The sequence below is a fragment of the Triticum aestivum genome, chromosome 6B, assembly GCF_018294505.1.
Source record: "Triticum aestivum cultivar Chinese Spring chromosome 6B, IWGSC CS RefSeq v2.1, whole genome shotgun sequence".
In the NCBI taxonomy this organism is placed as follows: domain Eukaryota; kingdom Viridiplantae; phylum Streptophyta; class Magnoliopsida; order Poales; family Poaceae; genus Triticum; species Triticum aestivum.
In genome coordinates, this window is record NC_057810.1 from 52029555 (window position 1) to 52040829 (window position 11275).

An 11275-nucleotide genomic window follows, 5' to 3' on the forward strand; every position below is an offset into this window, starting at 1 on the left:
CTAGAGGGGCCCGGCCCCCTTCCCCCTTCCCCTATAAATAGAGGGGCGAGGGGAGGGCTGCACACAATATCCAAGGCGCAGCCCCTCCCCTCCCCAACACCTCTCATCCTCCGTTAAGTGCTTGGCGAAGCCCTTTCGGAGTACTGCCTCTCCACCATCACCACACCGTCGTGCTGCTGCTGGATCCTTATTCCTCAACCTCTCCTTCCCCCTTGCTGGATCAAGAAGGAGGAGACATCATCCGCTCCATACGTGTGTTGAACGCGGAGGTGTTGTCCGTTCGGCACTTGGTCATCGGTGATTTGGATCACGGTGAGTACGACTCCATCATCCCTGTTCTCTTGAACGCTTCCGCACGCGATCTACAAGTGGTATGTAGATGAAATCTCTATCCTATCACCCGTTGCTTAGATGAACTCATAGATGGATCTTGGTGAAACCGTAGGAAAATTTTTATTTTCCGCAACGTTCCCCAACAGTGGCATCATGAGCTAGGTCTATGCGTAGTTCTCTAGTGCATGAGTAGAACACAATTTTGTTGTGGGCGTAGATCTTGTCAACTTGCTTGCCACTACTAGTCTTATTTTTCTTCAGCGGTATTGTGGGATGAAGCGGCCCGGACCGACCTTACACGTACGCTTACGTGAGACAGGTTCCACCGACTGACATGCACTAGTTGCATAAGGTGGCTAGCGGGTGTCTGTCTCTCCCACTTTAGTTGGAGAAGATTCGACGAAAAGGGTCCTTATGAAGGGTAAATAGAAGTTAACAAAATCACGTTGTGGTTATTCGTAGGTAAGAAAACGTTCTTGCTAGAACCCAATTGCAGCCACGTAAAAGATGCAACGACAATTAGAGGACGTCTAACTTGTTTTTGCAGCAGTTGTCATCTGATGTGATATGGCCAGAAGTTGTGATGAATGATGAATGACATATTGTGATGTATGAGATCATGTTCTTGCAATAGGAATCACGACTTGCATGTCGATGATATGACAACCGGCAGGAGCCATAGGAGTTGTCCTTATTTTTGTATGACATGCGTGTCATTGAAGAACGCCATGTAAATTACTTTAATTTATTGCTAAACGCGTTAGCCATAGAAGTAGAAGTAGTCGTTGGCGTGACAACTTCATGAAGACACGATGATGGAGATCATGATGATGGAGATCATGGTGTCATGCCGGTGACAAAGATGATCATGGAGCCCCGAAGATGGAGATCAAAGGAGCTATATGATATTGGCCATATCATGTCACTATTATATAATTGCATGTGATGTTTATTATGTTTATGCATCTTGTTTACTTAGAACGACGGTAGTAAATAAGATGATTCCATATAATAATTTCAAGAAAGTGTTCCCCCTAACTGTGCGTCGTTGCTAAAGTTCGTCGTTTCGAAGCACCACGTGATGATCGGGTGTGATAGATCCTTACATTCACATACAACGGGTGTAAGACAGTTTTACACATGCAAAACACTTAGGGTTAACTTGACGAGCCTAGCATGTACAGACATGGCCTCGTAACACAGAGGCCGAAAGGTCGAACATGAGTCATATGGAAGATACGATCAACATGGGGATGTTCACCGATGATGACTAGTCCGTCTCACGTGATGATCGGACACGGCCTAGTCGACTCGGATCGTGTAACACTTAGATGACTAGAGGGATGTCAATCTAAGTGGGAGTTCATTAAATAATTTGATTAGATGAACTTAATTATCATGAACTTAGTCTAAAGTCTTTGCAAAAATATGTCCTGTAGATCAAATGGCCAATGCTCATGTCAACATGAACTTCAACGCATTCCTAGAGAAAACCAAGCTGAAAGATGACGGCAGCAACTATTCGGACTGGGTCCGGAACCTGAGGATCATCATCATAGCAGCCAAGAAAGATATGTCCTAGAAGCACCGCTAGGTGAAGCACCAATCCCAGAGAACCAAGACATTATGAACACTTGGCAGTCACGTGCTGATGATTACTCCCTCGTTCAGTGCGGCATGCTTTACAGCTTAAAACCGGGGCTCCAAAAGCGTTTTGAGCGACACAGAGCATATGAGATGTTCGAGGAGCTGAAAATGGTTTTTCAATCTCATGCCCGGGTCGAGAGATATGAAGTCTCCGACAAGTTCTATAGTTGTAAGATGGAGGGAAACAGTTCTGTCAGTGAGCACATACTCAAAATGTCTTGGTTGCACAACCACCTGTCCCAGCTGGAGATCAACCTCCTGGACGAGGCGGTCATTGACAGAATCCTTCAGTCGCTCCCACCGAGCTACAAGAGCTTTGTGTTGAACTACAATATGCAGGGGATGGTGAAGACCATTCCTGAAGTATTTTCAATGCTGAAGTCAGTAGAGGTTGAAATCAAGAAAGAACATCAAGTGTTGATGGTCAATAAGACCACTAAGTTCAAGAAGGGCAAGGGTAAGAAGAACTTCAAGAAGGACGGCAAAGATGTTGCCGCGCCCGGTAAGCTAGTTGCCGGGAAGAAGTCAAAGAATGGACCCAAGCCTGAGACTGAGTACTTTTATTGCACAGGGAAGGGTCACTGGAAGCGGAACTGCCCCAAATACTTAGCGGACAAGAAGGCCGGCAACACTAAAGGTATATGTGATATACATGTAATTGATGTGTACCTTACCAGTACTCGTAGTAACTCCTGGGTATTTGATACCGGTGCCGTTGCTCATATTTGTAACTCACAGCAGGAGCTGCGGAATAAGCGGAGACTGGCCAAGGACGAGGTGACGATGCGCGTCGGGAATGGTTCCAAGGTCGATCTGATCGCCGTCGGCACGCTACCTCTACATTTACCTACAGGATTAGTTTTAAACCTCAATAATCGTTATTTAGTGCCAAGTTTGAGCATGAACATTGTATCTGGATCTCGTTTGATGCGAGATGGCTACTCATTTAAATCCGAGAATAATGGTTGTTCTATTTATATGAGAGATATGTTTTATGGTCATGTCCCGATGGTCAATGGTTTATTCTTAATGAATCTCGAACGTAATGTTACACATATTCATAGTGTGAATACCAAAAGATGTAAAGTTTATAACGATAGTCCCACATACTTGTGGCACTGCCGCCTTGGTCACATTGGTGTCAAGCGCATGAAGAAGCTCCATGCTGATGGACTTTTAGAGTCTCTCGATTATGAATCATTTGACACATGCGAACCATGCCTCATGGGCAAAATGACCAAGACTCCGTTCTCCGGAACAATGGAGCGAGCAACCAACTTATTGGAAATCATACATACTGATGTGTGTGGTCCAATGAGCGTTGAGGCTCGCGGAGGATATTGTTATGTTCTCACTCTCACTAATGACTTGAGTAGATATGGGTATGTCTACTTGATGAAACACATGTCTGAGACCTTTGAAAAGTTCAAGGAGTTTCAGAATGAAGTAGAGAATCAACATGACCGAAAGATAAAATTCTTACGACCAGATCGTGGAGGAGAATATTTAAGTCACGAATTTGGTACGCACTTAAGGAAATGTGGAATCGTTTCACAACTCACGCCGCCTGGAACACCTCAGCGTAACGGTGTGTCCGAACGTCGTAATCACACTCTATTCGATATGGTGCGATCTATGATGTGTCTTACCAATTTACCGCTATCATTTTGGGGATACGCTCTAGAGACGGCTACATTCACTTTAAATAGGGCACCGTCTAAATCCGTTGAGACGACACCGTATGAATTATGGTTTGGGAAGAAACCTAAGCTGTCATTTCTAAAAGTTTGGGGATGTGATGCTTATGTCAAGAAACTTCAACCTGAAAAGCTCAAACCTAAGTCGGAAAAATGCGTCTTCATAGGATACCCTAAGGAAACCATTGGGTATACCTTCTACCTTAGATTCGAAGGCAAGATCTTTCTTGACAAGAATGGATCCTTTCTGGAAAAGGAGTTTCTCTCGAAAGGAGTAAGTGGGAGGAAAGTAGAACTCGATGAAGTACTACCTCTTGAACCGGAAAGTAGTGCAGCTCAGGAAAATGTTCCTGTGGTGCCTACACCGACTGGAGAGGAAATTAATGATGATGATCAAGGTACTTCGGATCAAGTTGCTACTGAACTTCGTAGGTCCACAAGGACACGTTCCACACCAGAGTGGTATGGCAACCCTGTCCTGGAAATCATGTTGTTAGACAACGGTGAACCTTCGAACTATGAAGAAGCGATGGCGGGCCAAGATTCCAACAAATGGCTAGAAGCCATGCAATCCGAGATAGAATCCATGTATGAAAACAAAGTATGGACTTTGACTGACTTGCCCGATGATCGGCGAGCGATAGAAAACAAATGGATCTTTAAGAAGAAGACGGTCGCGGATGGAAATGTCACCATCTATAAAGCTCGACTTGTTGCTAAGGGTTATCGACAAGTTCAATGGATTGACTACGATGAGACTTTCTCTCCCGTAGCGAAGCTTAAGTCCATCCTAATCATGTTAGCAATTGTCGCATACTATGATTATGAGATATGGCAGATCGACGTCAAAACGGCATTCCTTAACGGTTATCTTAAGGAAGAGTTGTATATGATGCAGCCAGAAGGTTTTGTCGATCCTAAGAATGCTAACAAAGTGTGCAAGCATCTGGAGTTGGAACATTCGCTTTGATGAGATGATCAAAGCGTTTGGATTTATGCAGACTTATGGAGAAGCCTGCGTTTACAAGAAAGTGAGTGGGAGCTCTGTAGCATTTCTCATATTATATGTAGATGACATACTTTTGATGGGAAATGATGTAGAATTCTTGGACAACATTAAGGCCTACTTGAATAAGTGTTTTTCAATGAAGGACCTTGGAGAAGCTGCTTACATATTAGGCATCAAAATCTATAGGGATAGATCGAGACGCCTCATAGGTCTTTCACAAAGCACATACCTTGATAAGATTTTGAAGAAGTTCAAAATGGATCAGTCCAAGAAAGGGTTCTTGCCTGTATTGCAAGGTGTGAGATTGAGCTTGGCTCAATGCCCGACCACAGCAAAAGATAAAGAAGAGATGAGCATCATCCCCTATGCCTCAGCCATAGGATCTATTATGTATGTCATGCTGTGTACCAGACCTGATGTAAACATTGCCGTAAGTTTGGTAGGAAGGTACCAAAGTAATCTCGGCAAGGAACACTGGACAGCAGTCAAGAATATCCTGAAGTACCTGTAAAGGACAAAGGACATGTTTCTCGTTTATGGAGGTGACGAAGAGCTCGTCGTAAAGGGTTACGTCGACGCTAGCTTCGACACAGATCTGGATGACTCTAAGTCACAAACCGGATACGTGTATATGTTGAATGGTGGGGCAGTTAGCTGGTGCAGCTGCAAGCAGAGCATCGTGGCGGGATCTACATGTGAAGCGGAGTACATGGCAGCCTCGGAGGCAGCGCATGAAGCAATCTGGGTGAAGGAGTTCATCACCGACCTAGGAGTCATACCAAATGTGTCGGGGCCGATCAAACTCTTCTGTGACAACACTGGAGCTATTGCCCTTGCCAAGGAGCCCAGGTTTCACAAGAAGACCAGGCACATCAAGCGTCGTTTCAACTCCATCCGTGAAAATGTTCAAGATGGAGACATAGATATTTGCAAAGTACATACGGATCTGAATGTCGCAGATCCGTTGACTAAACCTCTTCCGCGAGCAAAACATGATCAACACCAGAACTCTATGGGTGTTCGATTCATCACAATGTAACTAGATTATTGACTCTAGTGCAAGTGGGAGACTGTTGGAAATATGCCCTAGAGGCAATAATAAAAGGATTATTATTATATTTCCTTGTTCATGATAATTGTCTTTTATTCATGCTATAATTGTATTATCCGGAAATCGTAATACACGTGTGAATACATAGACCACAATACGTTTCTAGAAAGCCTCTAGTTGACTAGCTCGTTGGTCAACGGATAGTCATGGTTTCCTTACTATGGACATTAGATGTCGTTGACAACGGGATCACATCATTAGGAGAATGATGTGATGGACAAGACCCAATCCTAAGCATAGCACAAGATCGTGTAGTTCGTTTTGCTAGAGCTTTTCCAATGTCAAGTATCTTTTCCTTAGACCATGAGATCGTATAACTCCCGGATACCGTAGGAGTGCTTTGGGTGTACCAAACGTCACAACGTAACTGGGTGACTATAAAGGTGCACTACATGTATCTCCGAAAGTGTCTGTTGGGTTGACACGGATCGAGACTGGGATTTGTCACTCCGTATGACGGAGAGGTATCTCTGGGCCCACTCGGTAATGCATCATCATAATGATCTCAAAGTGACCAAGTGTTTGGTCACTGGATCATGCATTACGGTACGAGTAAAACTGACTTGCCGGTAACGAGACTGAACGAGGTATTGGGATACCGACGATCGAGTCTGGGGCAAGTAACGTACCGTTTGACAAAGGGAATTGTATGCGGGGTTGATTGAATCCTCGACATTGTGGTTCATCCGATGAGATCATCGAGGAGCATGTGGGAGCCAACATGGGTATCCAGATCCCGTTGTTGGTTATTGACCGGAGAGCCATCTCGGTCATGGCTGCATGTCTCCCGAACCCGTACGGTCTACACACTTAAGGTTCGGTGACGCTAGGGTTATTAGGAAGACTTGTATGTGATTACCGAATGTTGTTCGGAGTCCCGGATGAGATCCCGGACGTCACGAGGAGTTCCGGAATGGTCCGGAGGAAAAGATTTATATATGGGAAGTTGTTATACGGTCACCGGAAAGTTTCGGGGGCATATCGGTATTGTACCGGGGCCACCGGAGGGGTTTCGGGGGTCCACCGGGAGGGGCCACCCATCTCGGAGGGCCTCATGGGCCGTAGGGGGCAGGGAACCAGCCCCTGGAGGGCTGGGCACCCCCCCCTTGGGCCCATGCGCCTAGGGTTGGGGGGGAAACCCTAGTGGGGGCGCCCCCCCCCCCTTTGCTTGGGGGGCAAGCCCCCTCCCTTGGCCGCCGCCCCCCCTCTAGATCTCATCTAGAGGGGGCCGGCCCCCTTCTCCCTTCCCCTATAAATTGAGGGGCGAGGGGAGGGCTGCACACAATATCCAAGGCGCAGCCCCTCCCCTCCCCAACACCTCTCCTCCTCCGTTAAGTGCTTGGCGAAGCCCTTTCGGAGTACTGCCTCTCCACCATCACCACGCCGTCGTGCTGCTTCTGGAGCCTTCTTCCTCAACCTCTCCTTCTCCCTTGATGGATCAAGAAGGAGGAGACGTCATCCGCTCCGTACGTGTGTTGAACGCGGAGGTGTTGTCCGTTCGGCACTTGGTTATCGGTGATTTGGATCACAGTGAGTACGACTCCGTCATCCCCGTTCTCTTGAACGCTTCCGCACGCGATCTACAAGTGGTATCTAGATGCAATCTCTCTCCTATCACTCGTTGCTTAGATGAACTCATAGATGGATCTTGGTGAAACCGTAGGAAATTTTTTATTTTCTGCAACGTTCCCCAACAGTAGCCATATCCTTCATGGGAAAGATATCTTCAAAGGAAGTCGCATCATTCGACTCCATGATCGCACGGACATGCATGTAAGGTACCTTAGATTCTACAACCAAGAATCTATAGACAATGCTATGAAAAGCATATCCCAGGAAAACACAATCCACAGTTTTTGGTCCCAGCTTCCGCTTCTTTGGAATTGGCACATTGACTTTTGCCAAATAACCCCAGGTTCGTAGATAAGAGAGATTTAACCTTTTCTTCTCCCATTCCTCGAATGGAGTTATCTCTTTGTTCTTTGTGGGAACTCGGTTTAGGACATGACATGCAGTCAATATCGCCTCCCCCCACCATGCCTTGGAGAGACCCGATGTGTCTAACATGGCGTTAACCAAATCAGTTAGAGTACGGTTCTTCCTTTCGGCCACCCCATTTGACTGAGGTGAGTAGGGAGGCGTCCTCTCATGGATTACACCATGTTCCGCACAAAAAGCATCAAATTCATTGGAAAAATACTCTCCACCATGGTCGGACCTAAGCCTCTTGATTTTTCGATCAAGGGTGTTTTCCACTTCAGCTTTATAGATCTTGAAAAAGTTCAAAGCCTCATCCTTAGATTTCAGAAGATACACACGGCAGTATCTAGTGGAGTCGTCTATTAACGTCATGAAATATTTCTTTCCACCTTTTGTCAAAATACCATTCATTTCACATAGATCTGAATGTATAAGTTCTAGTGGTGCAAGATTTCTCGTCTCCGCAGTCACGTGAGACTTACGAGGTTGCTTAGCTTATACACATACTTGACACTTAGATCCCTTGACAGTGGTGAAACTAGGGATTAAGTTGAACTTCGCTAGTCGTGACATGCAACCAAAGTTAACATGACAAAGACGTGAGTGCCACACATTTGATTCACTATTATTGCAAATATGATTAACAACTTTATTGCAAACGTCTGATAAGGATACATGAAACAGGCCTCCTGACTCATAGCCTTTACCAACAAAGGTTCCATACTTGGATATCACAAATTTATTCGACTCAAAGACAAGCTTATAGCCATCTCTACACAGAAGAGATCCGCTATCAAGATTTTTATTGACGGAGGGGACATAATACACGTTCTTCAGCCGCACGATCTTCCCCGAAGTAAACTTCAGATCGACCGTACCAACACCACGAACAGAAGCACTTGAACCGTTGTCCATTAGCACGGTTGAAGTCCCTGAGGTCTGATAAGATGAAAACATGGAAATATCACCGCATACATGCACATTAGCACCCGTGTGAATCAACCAATCAGGAGAATGACATACTGAAAGAATAGTGGGAAATATACCATACCCAGCATCCTTCATATCAGTGTCTCCAATCACAACATTAGCGGTCTTGCCGCCTTTCCCAGGATGACGCTTGTCATAGAGATTGGGGCAACTAGGAGCCCAATGATCAGGATCTCCACACACATGACATACACATTTCTTCTTGTCATTCTTCTTCTTGAAGTTCGTGTGCTGCATAGCCTTGTTCTTCCCATCAAACTTTGCTTTACCATCAAGCTTGCCCTTATTCTTGAACTTGTGGGACTAGAAGTTTTCTTCTGTACCAGATTGGCACTAGATCCTCCCTCAATACCTCGAGCACGTGTGTCCTTTGCTCTCGCCTTTTCTTCCACATCAAGAGTACCAATGAGATCCGAAACGGAAAACTCATGTCTCTTATGATTCAGTAAGGTAGCAAAGTTCCTCCATGAAGGAGGAAGCTTAGTGATGATACCCCCGGCAACAAACTTGTCTGGTAGCATGCAATTGAAGTGCTCAAGTTCTCTAGCAAATGACTGTATCTCATGAGCCTGCTCAACCACAGAGCGCTCTTCAGTCATCCTGTAATCGTAGAATTGCTCCATGATGTACAGCTCAGTGCCAGCATCCGAGACCCTAAACTTGGCCTCGAGTGCGTCGCACATATCTTTTCCATTGTCAATTGACGCATAAGCATCAACTATGTTCTCACCAAGAACACTCAAGAGAGCAGCCTTAAACAAGGTATCCATTTTCTGAAAAGCTTGTGCCTGTTGGGCAACTTGCTCTCCTTCAGGTTTGCCAAGAGTGGCGTCATAGCAGCTCATGGTCTGAAACCATAAGACTGCTCTCACGCGCCACCTCTTATAGTGGATACCCTCAAACATAGGAGGTCTCATGGAAGCAGCAAAACCACTTGGAGTAAATTGCCTATAATAAGGTTTTTGGATTGTGGGAAGAATGAGCAATTTACCGAATGATTTTCTTAACAAAAATACTAGATAAAGCATGACTAAAATAGCAAATATAAAGCAAGTCATGCAATCTGACAGAGAGAAGTTAAACATCGTCTGCATATATGAACTTGAGGTAAACACATCTAGAACAGACAGTAGATGAAGTTGCTTATACGAAACAGAACCTAACATACGTAGGGCAGAAACTAGAGCCAAGAATTGTAGGAGGACTTCTAACAGAAAGGAGAAGAACACGTACAACACAGCAGCAGCAGAAGCGCTGGACTTGGGGTCGGTGTCCTCGCCTGCCATGTCGTCAAGGAGGTTGTGGACGTCGGGGAAGAAGTCATCGTCGGGGAAGTAGTCGTCGGCGACCAGATCGTCCATGATGAAGCAGCCAGTAGTCGCGCTGAGCGCTCCCCAAAAATCTTATCACCCTTCTCCCGTACAGGACTCAAAAGGTGCGGTCTCGGAGGCCTACTGTCCCGACGTGCGGTGCACGCCGCAAGCCGGGATGAGGAAGACAGCAGTAGCGCAGAGATTGGAACTATGTGGCGAGAGGAAGAGGACCTTCTGATGTGTATCTCAGGAGAGGGGCGACCTCTCTTATATAGGAACAGCAGAGGGACGCGAACAGGCTGCGCCGGGAGGTGAAGCAATGGAGGGAGACGAAGTGAACAGGCAGCACGCGAAGAGGTGCGCCGTTTGTATTCATTATCCACTACCGCAAAAACTTTTCAGCTCCCAGGTGACCTTTCATATACCTATAGTGCGTGGCAAGAATTAGACATCGGCTCGGCTCATTGCCGCAACCCGCGGAGAGTCGTGACGAGGCGGGCGGCGGAGGAGGAGCGCGCGTGGATGTCCTTCTTGTTCTCATGCTCATACAAGTGGGGAAGGAGCCTCCCTTATAAAGAGGTCCAACTCCCTCTAAACTAGCAAGGTGGGACTAAACTTTTAGTTCCACCTCTTGCCTTGCACGAATGGGCTGCGTGGGCCTCTAGGATTTATTAGGAATTTCTGAAACTGCTATTGGGCTAGGCCCAAATAGGCAAAAATTCCAGCAATCCCCCACCAGATCCCAGAGGCACATAAATTTGCCTTCGGTTCCAAAACAATGTTTTATATACCGGTACTGCAGTGGAGACTGTTAAGTTGAACTTCCACCTAGAACCCTATGCTACACTAGTAAGCAACTTGAACAGTGGACTGGGCCTTGAACTGTAAGTTTTCTGCTAATCTAGTTTCACATAAAGCCTTGACCGATACGTGGCTATCGTGGGTCTTCCCCGCGGGTGGAGCTTATGCGTCATACTCCGTGACCTTTCATGAGTTTACTAGAGAGAACCCTACTCTCATAGATTGCGACGTTTAATAATCAGACTCATATAGGTGCGTTCTTCAAAAGATGTTCTGCAGGACAACATCTCTGCTTCAAAAAGTCACTTAGAACACATTAAGATATACATCAACCTGCCATGCAGATTAGGAGAGTATTGCATCTTCATGGAGTGGTATTTTAACAGTAAGGATA